At 36.4% G+C, this 26,307-nt stretch overlaps 1 protein-coding gene across 2 annotated transcripts in view; it reads left to right on the top strand.

The window, feature by feature from the left end:
• CCSER1 (coiled-coil serine rich protein 1) overlaps nucleotides 1-26,307 on the top strand; it is a 626,504-nt gene that overhangs the window by 409,818 nt on the left and 190,379 nt on the right. The window lies entirely within an intron of this gene.

A 26,307-nucleotide genomic window follows, 5' to 3' on the forward strand; every position in this document is an offset into this window, starting at 1 on the left:
GCTGGATGTGACTGTGCTGCTTGAGTGGATGGTGGCTGTTGTCCTGAGGGGTGGGGTGGGTGGGGAAGGGCAATTCCAGGTTTAGGGCTTTATTAAGCAAGAAAGCAGAGAAAGTCGCCCCTGTCAGTTACTTTTCTGTAACCTTATCCAAGAAGGACTTCATTCACCAGGATGTGCCCTACACTCACCTTTTCCAGGTAAGATAAGAAGGTGGTTGTGCCAGCAGTATTCTTTACCCTTTTCTCCTAATATATTTTTTTACTAACAAGAAACAATGCTTGAATCTTTTTACTGCACCATTTCAGTCAGGCCTCAGAGTATATAATACGGACAGTCCCTCAACTGGAGCAACATTTAGCACCTGTAGCTTTAATTTTAAACAGAGGACATACTGCATTCGTTCAAAAATAACATCTTAGCAGCTATTCCTAAATGGAGCAGAACTGAAAATAAAAGTATTCAGCTAAATATTCATGCCAGTCTTGAAAGTGAATGAACCTTCTTCCCAGGGGATGTTTCATTATGTTGGCTGATTCTGTACCAATTAACATGATGTTACTGTTTCTCAGTCTCACATTGTCTTTTCTTTGATCCCAAGTCATCCTTCAGCATCCTCTCTTGCCCTTTTGGTCAGGCTGCCTGGAATTTCTTTGTGTGTATAATTGCATAGTTCATAATGTATTTGTTGGAATTACATTGTAAAAGCAATTAAGTAGCTAATACATAATTTAAAGAAACAACAGGAGCAAACATATGCATATTATCCTTTTGAACTTCACCTTCCTTGTTGAACTTCACCTATTACAATTCTTCCTTAGTTCCTTGAACAAAAATCCTTTTTGTAATCATTGATAAGCATAGAAATGCCTACTTCTTGCTTCTGTCCTTCATCACTCTCTTTTTTATGATAATATTTTCAGTCTTTGTCAGATACTGCTCTTGGAAGAAGATAGAGATAACATTTTTCATTGTGACTTTTTGGCACAGAGATCTGCATTTCACTTAAAGAAATATATATATGGATAATGGAGAGGTTGTGAAAAATTGTGTAAGTTAGTGCAAGAACAGTGGAATTAAAAAGATGTTTCCAGGATTCCAATGAGAAGGAAATAAGTTTCACTTTCTATATAAAGAAGCTTTTTGCCTGTTCCTCCAAAGTCTGTGAAAGGATGCTTTAAAATACTCAAAGAGCTAGTTTATTTCTGTATCTGTTGCATCACAGAGATGTTGGAGATGTTGCTAGCAGCCAGTATTTCAGTGCAAAACTCAACCCAGCCCTTTGGCATTTGGGTTGGAGTTTTAGAGTTGGGTTTTTAACTTTCCCATGAAATTATCCATAACTTCCAATACCTTTTTTTCTTTATTTTGATTTTCTCTAACTTTACAAAGTAGTATGAAGCAATAAAAATTTCTCAGTTTGCTATTTTGCTCACCTAGCATTGGAATGATCTGGAAAAAACATGACTGACTATTCAGGCTTCAAGGATACACAATCAATACTTTGCATGCATAGGCAAGAACTTAATGCCTGTTTAATTAAAGTCTTAACAGACTGATGAAAGATTTTTTTTTTAATTATTATTGCAGTAGACGGTGATACAGCACATCTAGTTCAAACAATCCAAAATTAAAAATACATAATGTTCCTAGTACCTATCTCTTTCTTTGATGTATTTTATTGCTCACTCTTGCACAGCCTTTTGTGATCTTAGATCACAAGAGGTGATCACAAAAGGTCAGTGGCTTCTGGTCAGTTGTGGGAGCATTGCAGTAAATCTGCTATTATAACTGCTTGTTTGAGTCTGATGGTAACATTAATTTCTTTCTCCTCACTCTGGAACCCAGTTGGGGTCTGTCTTATATGTTTGTTAACATGTTGTATACCTTGCTCTTTCCATGGATGTCAAGTGCATATGACATCTCTGTTACCCGTACAAATGGTTTTACCACACTGCAAAGGTTTCTTTCCTTTGATGATGAGCAACTGCATAGCCATGAAGCCTCTGGTGTCATGCAATGCCTGTAATTAGTTGGACTGCTTGTTATTGAAAGATCATTCACAGAGTAAGTGCTTGCTACTGATATCTCTAAGACAGAAACTTCTAGCTGATAAAACCACCCCTGCTCTCCTCCCACCACCAAAACCTTGCCAGGTAAATGCTATAAAAGGTGTTAACTACATAGCTATCAAAAACTGAACAACTGGTGCAAAAAGAGTGATAGTGACCTGGTCATTTGGTAACTGCCCTTTGGAGCTCAAGTAAGTTATCCTGGTTACCCTGTAAATATTAAAAAATAAAGTATTCTGCAAATATCCTAGTAAGCCAGGCAAAAACAAATGATGCTCTTGTTATTAGCTTGATCCAAAGGCTGTGTCATGTTTCAAGCAATGGTAACACCAAGTTAACAGAGATAGAACACTAAAACACTATTGACAAAATACTTTGTTCTCATTCTGAGCATTGGCATTTAACAGATGCAGAGGTCTGTTACTTTAACCGGCACACAGTGTTTTGTCTCCATTTGATGCATTTCAAGTGCTACCAGCTAACCTGAGTTCGCTTTCTGCACTTTCCTCCGGGGACTTCTGAATGTGCGAGTGCAAGGCTGTTTTGTACAGCACAGGAGGGGGAAAAGTAGAAGCTGAGTGAATGGACTTAAAAGTAACAAAGGTGCAAAAATGTTACACCCAGAGCAAATATTCTGTGATAAATGTTGAAAGGCTGAGAAGGAACAAGAGTGATTTAAACAGTTATGAGCAGTCAAAGGCAGGCAAGTCTCAAAAAACCTGGGGTACTGTAGAGAGGCAGAAAGGTTACATCCTGCTTGAATTGAAGGCAGATATTTTTATCAGATAGTGGTTTTGGGGGTTTTTTGTTTGTTTTAATCTTCTGAAGTTATTTCAATCTGAAAACACAGAATATTGTGAATATTGGCATAGGAATTATTCTGTTGTAACTCAGTATGCATTTGGGGCAATAAAAAATTCCAGTAGGTTATCATGCTTATGAAAGGCATTTTAAATAATTTGTATCATGATCATTAAGACTTTTTGTGGTCATAGGTACTGTGTACATGGTGAAACAGCTAGAAATTTCATTGGTTTTGAGTAGATAGGAGAGCTACTCAGTGGCTTATCTTCTGAAACTGAGTTTACCCAGTTTTAACCAGTGGTTTTAGGTATATTTATGCTATTTGGTCACTTCACTAGTTTAAACTGCTCAGTATGCTCTAGAATTTTAGGTAAATGTTAAAACTTAGGGGGATAAAGCCAGTATATAATACTAAAGAAACAAAAAGTACCATTTCTATTGTTTGCCTATTGCTATTCCTTCCTCAATAGAAGTGCAGTGAGAACTATATCCAGGCTGTGTACTTGACCTCCATTTCAAAACAGTGCTCTCTTAGTATTCATTTATTCATTTTTAGTAATGGAAACTTCTACTTCTTAAGAGTCAACAGAGTATTAACATTAATGATAAAACAGCAAGAAGGAGCATGAAGGGAAAGGATTATAAATGAGATTTGGGAAGTAGTAATGTTTCTTTTGTATTGTACAAAAAAGCATTAAAATGAAACTAGAATCTACTGGATACCAGCAATAAAAGGGGAAAAAATTCTGTTTGGTTGCTAGCAAATGCATTACAAAAAAAAACCTTGCAAAGATATATTTTTGTGTGTGCACCTATTAAATCATGCTGGAGTTGAAAGTGTTTGAATTAGATACCATATTATAACTTTATATTCAGAACCAGCTTCATTACTTTCAGGGAGAATTTAATTTGTTTAAAGACACCAAGGAAAAGCTTGGTGGTGCTGTTAATGATGAGTTTAATGATGAAATTAAGTGGTAGTTTTGTATTTGATACTATGTGTAATGGTGCATGCATGCTATCAAATATTTGGAGAGAAGTGCCAACACCTGCACTGACGTATTACATTTTAAGCAAAGAATGGGGAAAGCACAACTGCATGAAACAGGTGATGGAGACAGTAAGATCTTCATGTCTCAAACACATTAAACAGTTTTAAGTGTACAGATCAAAGACATGAGCTTCCCAATGGGCAGGTATTAAAAAAGCATATAACTTTGTGTACGTGTGTATGTCTATTATTTCATTTTCAGTCTGTGAAATGATTCAGGAGAAAAAATTAATGCAGAGGCAAATCTACTACAGGAGTCCTGTTGTGTTATGAATAAATTCTGCCAAGAGAACCCCTAAGAAATTGCCACATTTTAGACATTAGAGAGACAAAGACAACATGGAAGAAGCCAAGTTTCACTGGTTAGAGATAAAATTTGCAAATGGACCAGGTCAGTGATTCTATCAGGCTTCAATGAAGTCAGCTTTTGAGATCCTCTATGTTTTGCAAGCATCCAGATAGCCCAAAAAACACTTAAGCAATTGAACAGAAATTTAACATGAACAAAAAATCATGAGACTAATGATGAACAGTTAGCTTTTCAGACATTTTCATGCATCTGCTCATACTCCCATCATCACAAGTTTTATTGACGGCTTGTGGAACTGTCCTCTGACATTGGTTGATATATATCTACACACACATATGTGTAGCAAAATAAATCCAGCAATTTTTCATCATTCTGATACCCGGACAGAAGTGAGCCCATTTTTTTCTGTGTCAGAAGCTTGCTGGATTGCAAATCTAAATATAAAATGAGCTGAAGCCATAGGTAATGTTACTTATGGAACTCTGGAAATGATGAGAGCATTTCAATGAACTCAAGGCAGGGCTAAGAGGTTGTGTCAGTTGTCCTTTCCTGATTTTAACTGGGATCTGGGACTGAGTGTCTTACTGTGCCTCAGGAGATGCTCCAGTGTGGGCTCTCCATGGGCTGCAGTTCCTTCAGGGCATATCCATCTGCTCCAGTCCAGTTCTCTCCAGAGGCCACAGTGTGTGTAACTTCTTCAGTCCCTGGAACACTCTCTCTTCCTTCTTCACTGATTTGGAGGTTCACAGTGCTTTTCCCTCATCTTTTTTCCTTCACTTCTCTGAATCCTGGTGCTTTTTCATGCTCTTCAATATGTTTTCAGAGAGGTGACACCAGCTTTAGTGATGCTTACTGTGCCCTGTGTGTGTGTTCATTGTGGAGCTGCCTGGCAGCATCTTTGTGCATGGAGTTACAGATCTGGTAATGTGAGAGATGAGTATTATAAAGTGGCTGATTAGAGGTGTGAGTTTAGGTCCATAACAAATTCAGGAACAAATGGAACTGCATAACTTGTGTTCCAAAATACCTGGATCCACTGAGACTGATGGTGTTGGTGATGACTGCTGTGCATACATCCATTGATATTCCAGGCCAAGGGGCCTCTTCTTTCCCTGCAGGAGCTGGGCACTGCGTTACTTTAGGAGGAAGTGAAGAAATTAGTTGGTTTATTCCATTCCTAAAGACCAGGTTTTCCTGTTTTCCTTTCTCTTGTTTCCATGTCTGCAAATTTCTCTTGCTGTTGGAAATATTTGCAAACCCTGTTAGTGGTGGGGCTTTTGTTCTGGCTCATTATTTTCCCCTGCTGTTGCTCCTTTGCTCATTTCCTTTTATCTTGCTGTATTGTTTTTATTCTCTCTCCACGTTACGGTCCCATTTGGCTCATCCTCTCCTTTCTTTTCTATAAAACATGATTTTTATCACCCATAAAGCATGCTTCTAAAACTTCAACAATACTAAAAACCGGAAAGTCACACTTTTTCTTGTAAATGCTGTTTTGCCTCAGTCTTTTTCTTATTTTTAGGCAGAAGGAAAGAGAAGAAGACACTTAAAGCAAAATTACCCATCCAGGATAACTCTCAGGCACTAGGAAGTGGTATCTTTTCTGTAGTTCTTAATGCTAGTTGCTATGTTCAGAATCTGTGAAAAGAAAATAATGCTATTTTCAATTCTTGGCAGAATTTTATTTATCTTTTAAGTGCCTAGAAAATGATATTGGTTTATTCTTTCTTGTACCAAAAAAGAAATTCCTGTAAAACTTGTTTTTCCACCATTTGGTTTTCTTGAACTATTTGTAACATACTCTGAAAGGAATATCAAGGGAGTTGTGCTGTGTGCTGCCAGTTTGGATTGCATAGAGAACAACTGTTTTTAGCTGACCATGCAGATGTACAAATTAATTTAAATGCTTTTAGATTCTTTTTGGCATTTACGGGAAACTTTTTAGACTCCCAACAGGCTTATTTTACATCAGTAGCCATAATGAATTGGATTTTCAGCAGGTCATGCCACTATTCTGGCTAAACACAGAATGATTTCTTCATGTTGATCATGTCACATATTTGTGGAAGGTTCTAGGACAGTAAATTGGAGGATATAAAGAGGAGAATAATGTGAGATATTCCTTGCCCATATTGCTGGCTGGACTTCAGAAAAGATCTTACAGTTCTTGTTGCACAACAAGAAGATTGCTTCAATTCTTGAAGCTCTTTAAAAGTCTGGATGAGTTGCTTAATGTTATAGTGTTAAGATAGGCAAATTTAATATCTTTACAACATTGGGTAGCTTTCCTTGTGAAGACTCTCATTTCTGCTTCATTTCTATCCTGCACTGTTCCAGCTGTTGCTCCTATTGCCCTTTGGTTGTAAATAGTGAATATAGTATGCTTCTTTACTTCTGATAACATTAATTAATCTGTGATTAGTACAAGTATTTCTCCATAAGCATGAAAAACATGCTCAAAGACTTGGGGCCATGTGTTCATAAAATATTCATCTTGTTCTTGTATTAATTTGAGCAGATTATTGCAAGACCAAATAAAAATCTCATTAAATCCACCTGGCAAATCATACCTACTCAAGATTTTGCATGACAAAATTTCACCTCCTTTTCATAGGGGCCCTTTCAAAGGCCAAGCTATAGAACTGTTCCTGTTGTCTAGGTCATTCTTGCCCAGGGGAAACCTGCTGCTGCTTCAGACTTTCTTAGCCATCAAATGGAGAAAACTACAGAAATATTTAGTGTACAGCTCAATACCTGTAGCCAGAGGAAGTTCTGTTTGGATTGAATGACAAGGAAACGTGAGCAGCCTGACTCAACTTCCTTGTTCAATTTGGGATGCCAGAACATTCTGTTGAACTACCCTGAGGCTTTAGGGTGAGTCTTTAAAAATGTTTTCTGCACGTTTTCTTAGTTATTTGGGCTTTCTTTTGCATGTAGTAAGTTTTTTCTTCTTCTTTTTGATAAAACTCATTAAATATAACCCCAGCAGTAATGTGAAATGTTATTCTCTAACCCTTATTTGCATATACATTTGTTCCACTCTGTGTGTAAGAGCTGATGTTGATATTTCAAATAAATAGCAGGGAAACCTCCCACAGTGCATGACATTTTTTCCCTCTTACACCTCTCCTAAGACTGAAGTCCAGGTCAGTTCTCACAGGTTAACAAATGCATTATTTCTGAAAAAGGTCTGCTGCCTACAGGAAACTATTTTCTTTTGGAAGGGGCAAGTGTGGGAGGCACTGGGGGAGGGAATCAGGAATGAAAGCTCTACACTATATTCCATGGAGAGTTCAATTTTTAAATTTTTTTTTCTATCTTTCTCTGAAATGTTATCTGGAAATATCCAGTGCTTCCATTTCCTAGTCTTTTAAGCTTGCCTCCTTGACCCATTACAATTCTCTAATTCCCTAGTCTCTGTTCCTCCCTGTATTTTTCCTTTCCCTTTTTCCTTTGAGACTTTTTCTTGGTCAGCACTTTGGTTTCCATGCTACTCCTGTGCTCATTTGTGAACAGTCATCTTCCCCGTCTGCAGTTCTCATTCTTGCTCGGCATCTCTCCTTGAAATATGTCTTTTTTATTTTCTTTGGTGTCATATTGCTAGTGCAGAACCAATAACTTAAAGTCTTGAAATGCAAGTTTATATGGAGGTACCAGTGAAGCCAAGAGGGAAAATTTTTGATTGTAGACTAAAATTTTCAATTGGGAAAAGTTACTGCATCATTTTTAGTAACACTTTTTTGCCTTACTCAGCATGTCTGGCAGTTATTGCAAAATAGGTTGTATGCCCAAGATTGTCACAAAATCCTTTCTTCGTTTTTTTTTATTTTTTTTTTTCCCCTGGAATTTTCCAAGCTCTTGGTTAGTGTTGAGGTACTGTATCTGGTTTGGATTTCCTGAATATATATTGAATTAGCACATCACTATTACTTCAGGCAAGTAAACTTTGGCTGGTGCACACGCACTCCAGGAATAATAATGAGGATATTTAAATATTCTGGCACTTTGTCCTGCTGTTGGCTGTCATTTTCACCTGCTTTGTCTTTAAAAGCCATTCTCTGACTACAGAGTCAACATCTGTGGACAAGTTTCAGCTGTAGCTGATAACTGGAGGACCTACATGATGGACTCTGCACTTTTATCATAATCTTTACTACAGATGTTTCTGTGTCTAAATCAGCATTGTTTTGGTGCTTGCACTACTGGGAAAAAGCTTTGCCACTTAGGCCTGGTTTTGATAACTGCAGAGCTGTCATAAAATTGCAGTGACCTTTGGAAGTGCAGGAGCTTTTACTGCTTCCTTGTCTACTAATTTCTGTTATTTTGCTTAACTTTAGTCAGAATTAAAATAACCAAGAAAACCCACATGTAGGGTTTCTTTTAAAATGTTCTTTTAAAATTATTTTGCTGAGCTCTGTGAGGATAAGGCAAGTTTTGGGAGAGAGAATTTAATCCACAGGGCAGTTTAGGTTCTCATGCTTAGATGCAAACTGTTGCCTGGATTGGTTAGAAAAAGGCCACAAGGGAGCCAGAATGTGTCTCTAGCTTGCTTTGTTTAATCACCAATTAGATAATTGCTGTTTTTCCATGTAAAAAATGGCACAAAGGCACTAGACATAACATAATACACAAAAAGCTGCCTCCTCGTTGTAACCGCTTTGAATTCAATGCAACCTTTCCACAGTAGCTGATCAAATGACACATGATTATAAGAAGCAGTGTGCTGATGTTGACACCCTCTTAATTTCAATTTACCAAGGTAGGAATTGGCCAGTAGCAACTCTGGATTTTACAGGCTGATGAATAGCCATGCTTGAAAACTGTTCTTTTTTTTGTTGTCAAAATTATTTATGAGGCCTGAGGTTAGGCAAAGTTGGCAAACCAATTTATGATTGCACATGATTATACTACCTACACAAGGATCGCAGTTTCATCTCTAGCCCTAAATGGAAACAAAATCCAAATCACAGCATAAAGTGTCAACAATACTATGTCAACCCAACAATACTATTGCTGCAGCTGGTGTAGCACTTAAGGTTTCCATAAAGTGTCAAAATATCTCTTTATCTATATAAAGTAAGGTATCTAAAGGGCTTTTTTCTTGGGTCTCTTTTAGTAACTTGTTTTAGGAAGGGTAAAGTTGCTTGCTGCAATAAATATTAACTTTGATAACTCATCTTCCCATAGTTTTCTTATTTCAGAACAATTCATTATAGCAGGGTAATACACCACTAGACTGTAAGGTAGCTTTAAATTATATTTAAGATCCAGGGCCTTATTTTAGCAAAATATAAACTTCCATCTTTAACGATATCTTTGTCAGTTAGCTAGGTCAGATGAGCACATAGATCCTTACCTGGAACTGAAAAGGAGATGTTTTTTTATACTGAATTTTGTTGCACATTGGCCCAAGTACAAAACTGTTTTTAAGTAGTCAGTAGTCAGCTACTACCAACTGTAGTCAGCATCCTCCAAAAATCTTCATGTTGACTGTGGGTTTGTATCAAATAGCTGTTGAAATTTTAAATATCTTTGTAATGTAAGGGACCCAGGCACAACTTTTTATAAAAATATGAGGACCTGGTAGGTTTTCAGAGGAAATTATAATTATTTGTAAGTCTGGAGGATGGGATTTGGTGTTGCCTTTTATTTTCCTTAATAGAGCACTTTTTCATTAGTGAAACTCTTTTTGTCCATCATTGTATTCTCAATGGAGGTTTTCCTGTGGGAACCTTTTGTACATGAAAGGTGCTAAAGTCTTCCTCTTGTACTGATGAGTATTAATTGTTGTGTCACTTTGCATGAACACATGTAACTCTCATGTTCTAGACTTAGGGACTTTCACTGTATTTGGCTAAAAAAGGTTCACCATTTCTACAATAAAAATCTGCTTTGCCCCTTTGCCTTTAAAAGGCTGCTGTGAAGGGCGTCAGAGATGGGAATCATCCTTTTTTTGTTATTTTTTTTTTCTTGTAATGGGATCTAAAATTGAATACACTGTTCATTTATTTGGGTGAACATAAATAGAATAGTATGATTTTTTTTGTTACAATTCCTGTGAATGCATATGTCAACATGGAAGTAAAAGCTATTTGCAGATTTTAAGAAATGGGGGACAGAAATTGCTTGTTGCTTCCTTTGTTTAGCTCTCCAAATTCAAAAATTATTTAAAATTTATGCCTTGCTCTGGCTTTGTATGGTTTTTGTGCCTTATTGAAGGTTCTGGTCAAATCTCATTTTATAATGAAACCATGCATTACATGGAGGGACACAGTGTGGGTATTCAGCTCTGTCACTTCTGAGGCAGAGAGAAGGGAATATTCTGTCACCTTTTCTCAGCTGTCACACTGAACCCTGGGATCCTGGTCTGTGCAAAATGAGAGCACTCCACCAGGGGATTCTGGTCCATCGTAAGCCAGGTGCATTGCCCTGCCTTTTGTGCGGGATGGTCACATGCCTTTTGTAGATTTTTGCTATGGAAGTTTCTGAACTGATACTGAAGTATGTAGTTCTCCTTGTTGTAAAATATTTTTTTTTTTTTAGAAAAGAGGTGCTGACTTGGCTTAGTCTGTTACTTGAGCAAGTGTGATTCATGGTTAATCTTCACTTGCATATGCTTATTGCAAACACTAATTAATCCTTTTTGCAAAGACAAATTATGATTAATGCATATCCTTAAAATTTACACCTAATTAGTCAGAATATAATCTTTACATTTGTATAAATAGAAGTTAACATTTTGAACATTGTAGATAATAAGCAATTTTCTGAACTTACATTTGCATGTGCTAATTAATGGCTGCTTCATTGTATTTACATTTGCAAACAGTTTTTTTCTAATTACTCAACTTAGTGCTCTCTGAACAGAGGAATATAACATAAACATTTCACATCTGATTTGAAATTCAACTTCATCTTTTATGGATTTAAAATAGTGGCTATATTGCTATAGATTTAATTGAATTTGCCTGTACTTAAATGGGAGGAAAATTCTGAACTTTTATCCTTTTACTATATTGATGAATTTCATTCTTGGAAAGTTAAACCCTTATGTAGTAATAAACTTGATCCCAGCATGCTAAAAATGGCTGGGTCTGTATGCAATATAACAAATTTCTTGTGATAGTAAATATCTTAGTAATAATTAATATCTTAGAGTTTTTCTTTATATATATGTACACTTTTTGTCCATTCTTAAGTATGAGATTTTGACTGTCTAAAATTCTGAAGGAAAAGAAAATTTCTCAGAGGCCCTAATTTTTGGTTCTGTTTCCAAAGGCAGATTAAAAAATTAATATGGACATTGTGATGAAATGGGTAATTTGTAAAATGTAGTAGTTAAAGCGAAGTACTAATTTTCAACTATGATATGCTAAAAATAAATGCTAGCAGATCTTGTTTTTGCAGCTGGTTCTTTACACACTACTAAAGTAAAACCCATAGCTGTAACCCAATCATTCTCTTGTATTTAAATCCATTCACTGCTTTCAAAGAATTTAAACTTTTTTTGGTTCCCTACCCTGAGTCAAAAAAAATTTTTTTATAAACATTTGCTATCAGTAAGTAAAAATACACTTCAACCATCTTGTAAAATCATAGCTATTAACAGTAATTGGTGATTATATGCTGCTTAATGAAATATTTGTTGTTTTGGTTATTAGATATGCCAGCTACAGTATAAATAAAGAAACCGGAAATGATTGGTAAAGACTTTAAATACATTTGATCTCAGACATTTTATTATTTTAGTTACTATATTTTCTACACTACTTGTGTGAGTTTCTAATTTAAATAAATTATTCTAGGGCAGGTCTTGACATTGCTGCCAGTTTTAACTCTGGGCTTCATAATGTGAGATGTAATGCAGGTCAGAGATGTAGCCTGTTTTTTACCTCTGGTCACATAATTCAGTGGTGTGGTAGTGGGTAAATTGTCTGCATTCAATATATGGAAAGCTGCAGTACAGACTGATGAAAAGTTACATTTGTAAAAACTCCCTGAAATAACTCAGTAAGCCTAACTTGGAGGTTATTCAAATAAGCTAGAGATGGCTTTAGTTAGACTATCCAGTGTCATTTCTCCTTGGACCATTTTTCTGTCTGTCAGTCAGTCCATGAATTTCACCTTTTGGGTTTGTAATTACACCTGGTAATATTTTAAAAACTACCAACTTCATTATCTCTTTTTCTTCAGGTTATAATGTCTCTTACTCATTCTTCTGAGTCAAAAATGGACATCAGTTTTAAGGAACAGTTTTTTGGTTTTTTTCATGCATGTTGGAACTCATTACATGCATATGCTTTTGGTTTGTTTATTAATTGCTCAAAACAAGACTCCAGGGAAGGCTTCTGACATAGTTCCATTGGAAGGGGCATTCATGACATGTCAAACAGGGCAGAAAATAAATTGAGCTGAGAACAACAAAAGCTCTTTTACTACCTGAGAGTTAATGGTGTTTGAAGGTCTTAATAGTTTAGTAGTACTTAGTAGTAATGATTTCTTAGTAGTTCTTGATCCATCTTTGACTATTGACATACAACCACACTTCTTAATGCAAATTTTTTTTTTTTTTTTAATTGTGATTTATTACTTGGGGTTTTTTTGGGCCAGAAAAAGACAAAGATTATGTATTCAACAATGAAGCATTATTAGAATCAAAGTAGGAAGACAAGGTCCTCTCAAATGTTTTAATCAAATGATTTCATTTACTTCATAAAACCTGAACCAAATCCTCTTTATGCAAGTTTTCATTGCTAGTTGCATCTATTTACCCTTCCACAGCCTGTTGCTTCCCTTCTTTAAGTTCTGAAATCAAGCTCTTTGCTCTTAACCTCCTATTAATTCTCCAGGTCTACAAAAAGCAGTTTAATTCATATTCCCATGTTGTGACACTGCTGTGTCACTGGCATTTCAGCAGATTTCTGTACATTTGCCTACCTCACATTATGTGTGTAATTTCATCAAAGTTTTACCTTTAAAAGAGACAGATCTTATTCACAAGTACAGATCTGATTTTGAGCTCTGACAGTTGTCACTCTAAAATTTGCCTGCTTTTGTCTGTTTAAAGATTTTTTTGGACAAAAGTCTTCGCAATCAAAACACCCTGTAATATAAATAGAACAACTTTCCCTTCACTGGGATACAGTTTAGATAATTTACAGTTATTCAGTAGGTCCCTGTTTCACAATTATTTTTAAACCTTAAACTGCATCATTTATGTGTTGTTGTTCTTCAAATAATGTCGCTATTGAACTTCAAGAGCTGTCCACAAGTTGTGATCCAAAGGTAATTTATGTAATAATGTTTGCCAGGGACTTGCAAGAGCTGCAAGTAATCACTGCTAAGGCAATTTGAGTCTCCACATGTGTCCTCATTTAGGTATTCACTTATGCTGTCATAATTACTTAAATGTCACATTTAAACATTTCATCTTTTTAAATGCCTTAAGAGAGCCGAGTGATTATGGTGGCAACATCAGTTACCTGCAGGGAGGGAGTGCTATGTTTTGCATGTATGTATATACACACAAGTGCATCAGAAATTTAGCCCCAAGACGCCCAAAATAATCCTTTTTATCAGCTGGGGGCTGCTAAAGTTTCCTGAGATTGCTGTTGTGCTTTGGGGCTGCATTTCAAGACTGGAAATTAATAATTCATGAAAGTCCAAATGAACTAGAAGGAGATGTGCAAAAGTCATTGCCTGTTCAGAGAATTTTCTGGGATCTGAATAGCTTTAGGAAAACCATACTGGAGACTGACATGGATCTCTTAAGCTTAGAGTTTCTGCAAAAAGTGTTTGTGTATCGGTTCTTTTGCACCTTTAGGGCTGTATATAAACAGTAGTGAAGTTGGGACAGTTAAAACTAAGTGGGAAGTAGGAAAATGTTGATAATTCTTTATTAATAGGAACCTGGGAAGCCAAAAATACTTATTAGCAATAACAGCCTTCAGTGATACAGACCTGAGGTTCCCTGAGAAGGATCACCCTGTGATTCAGATCCATCACAGAGTGGACATTTGACTTCCTGCTGCCCCTTTCAGTCATGCTGAGCTGCTCACTCATCTTATGAATTTACATCTTCACTTCAAAAAGTGAACAGTTTTCTACTGGCTGCCTCAGTTTGAGAGCTGTTTAAAGCCAGGTCTGGCAGTTTAAAGAGCAGTATCATGAAACTGGGAAGAGTAGGTATTTATGGGGAAGACCAAAACCTCCTTGAAGATGTGATTCACTCCCGCTAAACATGTCATTGACAGTTTGCCACTGAATTTGCACTAACTCTCCCCAGACAACCTGGAGAGCCAATCCAACATGGCATTCACTTCTCTATTGGGTTTTGGTGCCACTGCCTGAGATCCTGCCCAGGCTCTCTGGGGTGTGAGACCAGCCAGTGCTTTTAACAAAGCACCAGCAGAGACCCAACAATACTATTGCTGCAGCCAGCTGGTGTAGCACTTAATGTTTCCATAAAGCACATAATGTTTCCTTATAGTGGGCAGTGATTTTCAGGTGTTTGGGTGGTCCCTTTTTTTGGAGAGCTCGCCATGACAGTAACCTGTGATGCAGTTGCTGCTGCTTGCATTGGACTGGGCAGGGCTGCAGACTCAAAGTGAAGTCCAAACTTTGGATTCTTGTGCTCTGGCAGAGTGATATCCCACTGGTAAAAAGAATTGAACTAAAAGTTAACCTTAACCTGATATTCTGTTGATTTGACTGATTTTTCAGTGTGGGGTCAGAGAAGTCATGACTCTGGCTTCAGTATTCACAGGGATAGCTGTAAATCAGTGTAAAGTTTAAATGGGGTAGAAATATCTGGAGTTCAAGCCATAGCATGGGTATGGGCATGCTCAGGCTTGTGCCTGGGGTATAGATTCTTGCCAGTCTTCGAAAATGTTTTAAATCATGAGTAATCAATCTTAAACTGCCACATAATGCAGTAAGTTGATGGACTTGCTTTTTTGAGTAAGTGGAAGTTAAAATACTAATTTTGTTAACTGTGTTCTCAATTGGGTCATTAAAAGTAGTTCAGTTACCATATGCACCATAGTGCTGAAACCCTGAAGCTATTGAAAGGAAAGCCTGAAAAATGTAGTTTTATGTTTGCTAGAAAAACTCAATGCTATTAATATAAGGCTGGCAAGGGATAAATATCTGTTCATCAATATTTCATCTAGACAAATTTATCATAATGTTTTCAGAAGCACCCATCCTTAAATATATTCCCCAAACCCAGCTGAAGTGTCTTTGTGCTCTATCCTTAATCTAGCATCCTGCAACCCCTGGAGTATAGGAGTGAGAAGATGTTTACATAGTATATTAGCTCCAAATGTTGATTTCTTTATTTTTTTTGACAGCTGTTCAGTCAACTGTTACAAGATCTTCTGGGACAAGAAGAATATTTTTATTCTAGGCTGGAGAAAGGAGGAGAAGCAATCACTGATAATGTAGTTCTGCACTACTTATGGCACTCCAACAGCAAGGTGCTAACTGGAGTGTTCAGTTTTCTGTGTAGTGTTAGATTGGTCATCATGGAGCCACTGTGCAAGTCAGTGGGCATGGTCACAGGGCTCCATCCACACCAGCTTGTCCTGCTGGTGCAGATGGATCTCTAAAGATTGGCATCCTGACCTTTGGAGTTGATGAATGAGTGCAGGCATGTGAGAACCCACTGACTTCCCTTGCAGTGCAGCCTGCCCCTGCAGCAGCAGGTTGGTTGTGGCAAAATGCACCACCTTGTAGTTGTGGGAGGGGAAACCATGAGTGAGACAAGCTGGCACTCTCTTCCCCCACTGTCTGTGGGCTGTGGGTGCCAGTAGAAGCACACATAGGTGCTTCTTGGTGGTGTCATCTCTTACGGACAGCCGCTGAAGGTATGGGATGGTGACATGATGGTTCCTTCTGAGAAATGGAAGCATATATATATGGCACTGAAAAGTGGTGCTTAAAAAAACCAATACGTACACACCACCAGGCAAAGAAAAAAAAACCCAAACAAACATGCGCAGGATTATTTAAAAAAGATAAATTATCAAAATGAGGGATTCTGATATTCATAGGATGCTGCCGCTGAAGTTGAGAGCATTTCTCTTCATCTTAAAATGATACACAAGTGTAAATTAGTCTGTCCAAACAGAAATAGTTCATGCCTGGATTGTAGGTGCTGTGACTAAAGCATGCTGTACATGAAAATTTTACTTTCTACACATTCACCATTCCAGCCAGTTCATAGCGTTTGAAAAAAATACAGTAGTAGTTGTAGGCTATCAGGTATTATTTGAAGATCAAATATTTTAATATCTTTTAGACCTCTGAAAGGAGTGATGAGTTGATGATATCTTCATTGCTATTTTATGTTACCTATGTAATTGTAATGTCACTCAGTGTTTTAAGGATTGTTCTGGAATTTCTGTTTTACCTTTCTGTACCTGCACATTTTTCTTTTTTCTTGTTTTTTTTTTTCCTACATATGATTTAGCAGTGAGACTCTCAAATTTAATTGTCAGAAAACCTGTTTCCTGACCTCATTCTTCCACTGAAGTCGGGTGTGATCTCATCTTGGTCATTTTTCCTTTCTCTACCTTTGTTTCCCTATTTGCCATTTATTGAAGTACTTTTAATTCTCTGAATGTTCAAAATTACTCTTTATTATGAAAAGGTACCCTTTTTTTGGTTGATATTTGCATAAAATATTTCTCTTTGCCTCACTGCAATCCTTCCAGTTTAGTAGAGGTAACAACTGTGATGGCTTTGTGTCAGCATTTCAAAGTAAAAATGATTGTTCATGATGCAAAATTTATTCAGCTTGTTTGTTATTAGCAGTTAAAATAGGCAATTTTAAAACCCTTTCCTGTCTTTACCTAACTTGAAAAGTAGTCCAGTGAGACTTAGAGTGAATCATAAATTTTCAGCAATGCAGGAGTGGAAGGATCAAGATTATTCTCTTTTTTTCCTTGTTTGAACTGAAATGCTTACCAGAGACTCACATGCTTTAACCCAAGAAGTTTGGATGGGTAATTTTTCTACTGTTTGTTGATTGTTTGTTTTTCAGGGGGAGAGGGGCTACAATTTGGATACTTTGCAATATAGTTTGTTATTTACTGCCTCAAAGGTAAAATACTTTTTAATAACTCTGAAGGATTTTAATCTGAAAATACATTCTATGGTGCTGAGATTAATACTGATTTCCAAGTATTCCATAATTAATCTGTTAATACAGAAAAAATACAGAAGGTTTCTAGAAATAGAGCTTAGTATGGTGAAGATTATTGCCTATGTGGGTTTGGATGGTTAACTTCGAAACTTTTGATTACTAAATAAGATAACTAAACAAAACTAACAAAAAATCCATGCAATTTGTCTCCTGTAAGTGCACATGCAGAAATAAATTTTACACACTTCCCCCAAAAACTCTCTTGGTATCTGTGACACCTGTCCCTTGTATTAGCGCAAATCACAGTTAAGGCAGACATGAAGGATTCTCCAGTGGTGTGTGTGGTGTTATTTTATTGAAGGTGTATGGGAGCGTAACATGGACCTTTGTTCTGCTTTACTGTGCCATGATGGGATTAATTTCTACTGTAGTCAATGCTCTTTTGATTAATGAATCACAAAGCATGGGCCAGCTGGACAGTAACCTATCCCATGAGCCTTGTGATGTTCCCAAATCCATCATTCTTGATGTGTCTCATTTTCCCTGTGGGCTGCCATAGCCTTCTATTCTGCAGTGTGGTTGAGCTTCTAAATTATCACACTTCAGATGAAAAAGTGAAATACAATTCAAAAATTCAGAATTTTCTTGTAACCAGTGAGTCCTACTGATGATCAGTCAGTTGACTTGCAATTTTATGTTCTCCTTTTCTGGTGGGTTGGATGGAAGGATGTGCTATTTTCTTTTGGTAACACACCAGCAAAATAAACTGGCATGGTGGTTAAATACCTTCTGATTGCAGATAGACATGTCTCTGGGTTACTTCTTAAGGACCTCAGACCAAGTTCAATTTTGCAGGCAACTCTGTGGAGTTATTTTGTGTTTCTTTTATTCCTCTTCAAGTTTAGAAGAAATTGGTGTCTCCAAACACAGCCAACTCAGACTGCACTTTCTTTGGCTACTCTGTGAATACCATTACTTCAGTGAAAATGTAGAGCCTAATTTACGTTTACCCATTGTAAACCCTGGTGCCTGCACTTATGTCCTACTGCCCACATGCTTTCAAGAAGACATTATATAGATGACTGTAGAGGATTTGGTCCCAAGGAAAATATGCTCTATTATGACAAAGAAAGTTATTTATACTTGTGCATTTAAAAGATATTTTATAGTTGTGTCTTAATGTTTAGTGAGAAGTGTACGGTTTGCTTGAAATATTATCCATCAAAGAGTTTCATTCAAGCAAGTGGTGACTTCAAAATTGACCTCTGCAGCAGAATTGTTAGGGATAAAGAAAATGTAAAATGCTGTGGGAGGCAGCAATCTCCTATTTATCTTTCTTCATTTGTCCTTATCGTTTTCTGTTGCTTTTTCAAGGATCTCTGCTTTTTGAGTAGGATACAGATCCCATAGTGGAGAACATGAGCTGCTTTGTGATAGCCAGCCTGCAAGCTGCAAGCAAACCATTTGCTGGGGCAGCAATTTCTTTAAATTGTGGGAGGTGTGTCCTGAGTGATACAAATTGACAGGGGTACATCCAAAACCAGCTTGGGCTGTTTTACAGGGCTTCTCTCTCTTTCCTTGGTAGTGGAAGATTGAGAAATAGTAATGTTTGTCTCTGGGGTGCCTGATCAAGTTGAAGCTGAACACTTTTTTTAATAATCCAATTTTTAAATGGATTATTAAAAAAAGTGTTATCCTGTGAAAAAATCAGGTTTTGTTCTTTTTTAAAAAAGTATTGCAAGCATGTGTCTTCTAAGAATTTCATTCTGTTTTGAAAGGATATGAGAAAATATGCCAACAGGAGAACAAGTTTGAACTTCTGTACAACTGTAAATGGTACATAAGCAATTTCTATAATCTTTACAGAACTATTAATTTCTGTAAAGTTACTTTTCTCATCTGATTTACAGTGTAACCAGGACTGGCTGAAAATATAGACATAAATGTGGTTTCTTGGTTAATTACTTGAAAGCGACAAGGTAAAATAGTAGCAGTAAAATGACAGTATAAAATTTATTTTGCAGAAAAATGGATATATTTCATGGGTATCTTCAAGTTTGTACATGTGAAAATGCACTCTGAATTTATGCCAGGATACTGCATCATTAATGTTTAATAGAGAAATAAATCAAGGTATCATCAGCATAACAATGCTATAATCTTTGGATCTGAGTAATGTGTCTCATGTGGGTGGGCATCAATGGCAAGGAAGATTAGATAAAATATGCAACTTTATGTAAGGCACTGTGGGGGATTGCTGAAGATCTGGATGCTATTCCTGAGTCACAGCATAGTAATGTTTATGTATAAAAACACTATAAAATCAGAGTTAGGCCATAAAAGAGATAGCAATATTAATATAAAATAAAAGGAAAGAAATCTTGACTTTGCTTTAAGACACACACAAAAAAAGGTAGAATGAAAACCCCACTATAAACAGAAAACTTAAACTTAGAATTATTTTCTGTGCTATGATAATTTGGTTACTTAGATCCAGTAGCTTGTATTCCATAAAGGACGAAACCAAACCCTTAACTGATTTCCCATGTGAAAAGACAGCAATTTTGATTCATGATTGTTTATGTTAGATCTGTAGGTTGTATGGAGATTTATTGAGAGCCTGTCCATATATCAGAATGGTTCACTTTATCCTCAGAAAAAATGCCACTGCAGTTGTATCAGTAGCGCAGCATGAGCAGCAGCAGGGCTAATAAAGCTTCATTAGCTGCTGATAACAGACAAGATTTTGGTGAAGACAGAAATTTGAGGGCCAAACTACTGCTCTGCACTGTTTGTGTTTGACTATACCTTAGTATAGTCTCTCAACTTCTATGGTAGCATCCTGTGTTATGTGTCTTAAGATCCCTTCAGGGGCTGATAATCAAAAGTCAGTCTGTCTGAATTTGTTAGAGCAGGGCAGCCAATGTTTTTCTAAACTTTTGTCCTTCAGGCAGCCTGTGAAATACAACCAAATTTTGTAGGGAAGCTTGTCAACATTATCCAAGTCATAAACAGTCTGCTAGAGAGTTTCAATCTACTTTTAAGTTTTTGAAATTGCTGTTACAGATTTGGCAGTTTTTAATATTTAGGAGAGATCTGGGTTAGCTGTTGGTTCTGTTTTCAATCTTAGATCTTCCATTGTTAGTGTTATTGTGCATTTATATAGAAACATAAAGCTAATGCCTTTTATATACATAAACTTTAGCTTCTCTCCCTGAGAGGTGCTAAGTAGCATTTTTTATTCTCAATTTCGTAGTTCTTATTAACATAGGCCCACTTTTTCTTTTCATCTGTCGAGCATTTAACAATCTTCCCACATATTGCATCATTTGCAGGTTTAATTAATGGCTTCTTCATTTAGTGACTATTAGTAGAAGTCTGGTGAAGCTTTAACACTCACCTAGCCACTAGGGGAGTAGGCTGTGTTCCATCTACACTTGGTGAAATGCTGTTAGCATCAGCTTTACTTATTAGTTGGCACTGGTTGTGATTCATCTACTGATGCATTAAAACCAAATTAGATCAATTTTTTTGTTAAACTTCCAGACATGATTTGTCAGTCACATTGCATTGCTTTATTAAATGTAATAAAATGTCTCAACATGAGTAGTTCCAGAAATTTTTGCGTTGGTTTAAGTGACTTGTGAAAATTAAACATTTTGTAAACATCAAGTTAGACAGAAAACAAATTAAAAAAATCTGGTTTTGTAGCCAGAAGTCTTCCAACAAAGTCTAAGGTCCAGTGACCCTGATCATTGCCTTAGGAGTATTTGAAGTGCAAAATTTTCCAGGCTGTTGTTGTCTCAATACTGATAATCCGAGTATGTACCTAAGAAAATAAAAGAAAATGGAGAATCTCACTGAAATGCTTATTTTCTTTCATAAGTATTGTGCACTGGGGCAGCCTAAGCAGGTTTCCAGAATTTGTAGGACCTTTTTTCTCCTGTGAGTAAAAGAAATCTGATTCAAACAAATAAGGACAGTTGATCCCACGTCTGTATTTTTTCTTCTCTTTTTTTTTTTAGTAGCTGCAGCTTTCTAAATTTAAAACTGCAGTTTTTCTCTGTCTTGCAGATATGTCAAATGCTTGCTTTTCTTCCAAGAAAACGATTATTCAGTTATGTATGTATGAACTCTTAGATAGTTGAGGGGGTTCATGTATCCTCACTCATAATGCCCTTAAAATGCCCAGAGAGGTAGGAGAGGTCTCTGAGAAACAGAGTCTGTAATTCAGTAACATATTTAATATATTTATAACCTGTTTTGATTTTGTAGAAACCTAATCTAGGCAGCAGTGCACACACTCTGGAGTTCTGTTGAGTTGGAATGGAAGCACTAAACTACCCATCCTCAGGCAGGAATGGAAATTTATAGCAGAGCTAGAAATGGAGCCATAATACTTTAGAATGTTATCTTGGCTCTTAAGAGATAACCATCATCCCTTCCATTTACTTTATTTATGGTTAACCAAGATGTACTATCCAAAGAAGAGAAAATATGTACTTTTTTTTTTTCTGTTGCTGTGTTCTATCTTCCACTTGTATACTGTGAACTTCTCTCCCCAAAACATAGTTTGATTTTGAGCTGTCTAGCTTTGACTATATCATACTTATATATCTGCAGCAGTAGTAGATTATTTGGGATTTGCCAGTGAGGAAATTTCATGAAGTATAGATACTTTTCATACTGCACATATTCTCTGCAACATATTGAAATGGTAGTGGTTGCTTAAACAATCACAGTAAAACCACTGTGTCCTTCTGACCTCACAGTCCCTAACCCTAAAGCATTGCTAGCATGATAGCCTGGGATTACAGGGCTTCAGATTCTATAGCTGGCCTTAAAAAACCTCAAGTAGTTGTAAAAAGAAGACCAAGAAAAACCAGCAACAAATACAAACTGACTGGTCAATTTTTTTTTTTTTTTGCCTCTGTTCTACCCAACTTTGTAGGAATCTAAAACTTAATAACTACTTCCTGAGTTAATACCTATCATAAAGTTCTAAAGGCTATTAAACAGATTTAAACTCTCCTATTTGAAGTGAGAAGCCATGTTTTCGCACACCATTAGCTGGAAGGTATGTGTAATAAAAAGAATAGTTTATTGGGCAATAATGATGAAAGTCAAAGATATTTATTTTAGTTTCCTGGAGGAAGTGTTCAAGCATGTGTTTGGCTGGTACTTGGAGCTCAGCTCATGTGAACCTAATTTCAGATCATCATCCCTTCCCTATGCTCTTGATGTTCCTACAATTTCCTTGTCACACCTATTCCATGGGTGGGTTTGTCACCACAATATATCCTACAATCCTCCTTGCATATCTGCAGGACTTAGTGCAATTCTTGACATCACCTTTGTGAACTGGTGAGTGTCCAGTGCTGCAGGGTTGCACTGCAGTTTTTTTAGTGCAGTGCATCCAAACAATGCTCTCTTTTATAATAAAAATCCCTATAATTGTATTTTCACATGTGTCCTTTTAACCTGCTGTGAAATGTGCTGGCAGTGATGCATCAAGCATAAGAACTGATGAAAGTAACAGTCCTTCCTTCCTTCCAGGTTTTGGGAAAGGGTCTCTATGTCATTGTGTTTTGTCCCATTTCATGAATGCATTTCAAAGAAAAAGGCAGAATAAAATACAAGCCAACCTCTAGAGACGCATTTGAAATGATCAGAAAGGTTTTTTGTTTTGTTGGAGGAAAAAAAGTAGTGTTTCTTTTTCTATTTGCATTTGAGCTACAAAATTTTTAGCAACTACGAATAGTTTGTAAAAAATTTACCACACAGAGGCAAGGCTTATAAATATTATTTATCTGTTTATTTATTTATATTATTTGCACTGCAGAAACCACATATTGGTATACAATAGAATAAAATCCTTTTTCTTTTTTTAATATTCCTCATGTACGTAATAGCTCTCTGATTATTTATATTGGCAGATGGACACAGAAAGCACCAGTTCTGGTGAATGTAATGGGGATTGTCTCCCAAAAGATCTGATATTTAAATTATCAACTTTGGAAAGGTAAGAGTTTGGTCTAGGAGGAATGAATTTAAAGTAGCACTGCCAATCATTTAATCATCTTTAATACACATTTTAGTGTGTTAGAAACAATTATTAGCTTAAGCAATAGGAAGACCAAGATGAAGGTAATGGTAACTCGGGGCAAGGTTTTCTTTACAGTTTCTCTGGAACAGAAAAAATTGAAATGCAGTATTTTTAAAAGCAGGGAGACTTAATTACCTGAATAGTAGACCTTGGAATGAAAGGAATGATCAGATGATTAATATGTTTTGCAGGAGGAAAAACAGTAACAAAAACTTTTTTTTTGCATGACTCAATTTAATTTGAAATTTATTGAGGAGTGAGGTTAACAGAGTTATTTATTCTTTCTATTTGGTTTCTGCAGCTTCCCCCACCCTCCCCCCAGGTCAGATAATGCTAGCAGATAGAAACTCTATCTAGCGCTCCTTTTTTCCTCACTATACATACTGCAGTGTTGTTATAATTTAATGTGGTTGTTGGGTGGCAGGATGTTTATAAAATTTATGTTTGAGCCATAAACATGGAGAAATAATGTACAAGCAGTGATGATGGAGAAGGACTGAATTTTCCAATCCTGAGCAGAGGAGTGATAATTAAAACCCTGAACAGAGGGAGAACTGAAGAGCAGGAGGTCACAAATAAATCTGTGGGACTGTTGTAGTCAGCATTGCGGTGCCAGCCTCTGACAGCCTCCATTCCTATCTGCAGGGCAAGGACAAGGACAAGAAGAGTATGAGGAACCATAAAACTGTCCTTCACTTGAAGGGATGTGAAGGAGGTTTCTAATTTTTCAAAATTACGTTAGGCTTTCCAAGATGAGATGTTTTTACCCTGTCATTCTTGTTCAGATTTGGTCTGTCTGTCCCTTAGTGCCATCTTGTTTCTTTCAAGGGTGTGTGTGGGTGTGTATGTGCACATGTGTGCATCTAAAAATTCCCTGTATCACAAATTCTGTGTGTTTGTAAAGGACTGTATCCCCCAAAGCTGAAAATTATGGTTTAGAAGATAAATTAGGCAGTAATTTCATTTCGGACCTGTTTCAAAATAAATTGGCACAGAAGAGTTGTGAGCTTAGCAAACATTATTTTTATTCTCCAAGATGTATTACAACATAGAAATAAAAATAAACCTCAGTCTCTAAAAGGGAGCGTTTCACAGGCTGGTACTTGTCAGCCGTGTTCAGCTTGAAGACGGCAGCATAAACAGTTGCATAAACATCATTTTGCAGAACACACTGCACCTTCTGCATCTTACTTATTCCCATCTGGGGGCTGGAACCTAAAGTCTGTACACAATTGGTGTGATCCTATTAACTTAATGTTTTTGTTAAATAACGCTTTCTGGAAGTGATAGATTCAATGGCCTGTGATTGGATTGAGTTGACTGTAGACGCATCTAAGCAAAGGAAGGTTTGTAGCCCAGGATCTACAGTTCAGGAAAGCACTGAATATTGGTTTTAGTGACTTGGTGAATCCTTTCCTTGTCCTATTCGTAAACAAGGCAAGGTTGAAGAAGTGTTTAGCATGGAAAAATTCATACATTTATTTGAATTTTGGCATGTTCCGTTCAAGTACAAGTTGATTTTTTTCCCAGTATTTTAAAGATATCTTGTCATTTCTTATAGTTTATAGGCCTGGGGAAGGAAATCGGTTGTTAGAATTATCTCCAAATTATGTCAAGAAAAACATAGAAGGGATTTCCAAAACTAAGGGTTAGATGAAAGGAAATTTGTGAATATGTACAAACATTATTACAGCTGTTTAAATAGTGGTTGAGATAACATAAATTACTTATCCTAGATCAATGACAGATGAAGAGAGCTCTTCATTTCTAATAAATTCTTATCATTAGCCAATGGATCTTGTGACATTCTCTAATTCTCATCTTGTAATCAGAATAGTCATTCATAAGCATGTAATGAAAGCTTATTCAAAGTTATAAACATTTCATTTAATCTGATCGAGAAATCAGGATTCTGTAGAAAAAGTAGATCTGTAATAAATTACTAATGAGGTTGGCAGTGAATCAGATTACTACTTTGAGAACAAAATCCATACTGAGAGCTCTACAAAAAGAGCATGAAAAAGAAATATTTAGCTATGTTGCTATAATTCAAGTAGCTTCAACATTTACTTTGATTTTTTTTGATAAAGTAGATTTAACCTTTTCATGAATGATTGTATATAGTATAACTGAATATTATTTTATTATTCTAGCTTTTTTTTTGACTCATTAAGAATGCAGTTTATATTGTGCCAAGCTTAATAATCGATTTTGGTATAAGACAGAAACAATTTGAAATAAAAAAGTATTTTTTATCCTTTCTTCCAGAGCCTAACTGTGCAGAAGAGAGTAACCCCAGCAGTGTTACTCAGTCATCATAAGTGCAGATAAATCTCTTGTCAGATCATGTATCTATTCATGAACCATAGATATTTTTAGTGTAGAATTCTGCCCTCTTTATTTATTTTCTATCCTCTCTCTTCTTTATTTGAAATTAAAATGCTGCTATACCATAACAAAATGCCATCTCTCAAACCGCTGTCCCACAAGAAATTATACCACTTTAAAATAACAGCAGCATGAAGCAAATGAGAGAAACACTAGCTTAGCTTTTAAATGTAAGTTTAAAAACTTATAAATGTTACTTAGTCAGAGCCACCTGCTAAAGAAAGACTGATACATGTGTTAGTGAGAGAATTTCATTAACCTTCCTTTCTGATGCAGTCGTCAATTTTAAGAAATCTCCCTTTTTCTCTCAGCTAAATGAGGTCTTACTTGTTGGGAATATACAGTGCTTTAACCTAGATGTCTTTGACTATGTCTTCAGTTCTTGGGGAAAAAAATCTATATTGAATGGATCTCATAAAAATTCTTTAGGTA

This window comes from Ammospiza nelsoni, chromosome 4 (genome assembly GCF_027579445.1).
Source record: "Ammospiza nelsoni isolate bAmmNel1 chromosome 4, bAmmNel1.pri, whole genome shotgun sequence".
NCBI lineage: Eukaryota > Metazoa > Chordata > Aves > Passeriformes > Passerellidae > Ammospiza > Ammospiza nelsoni.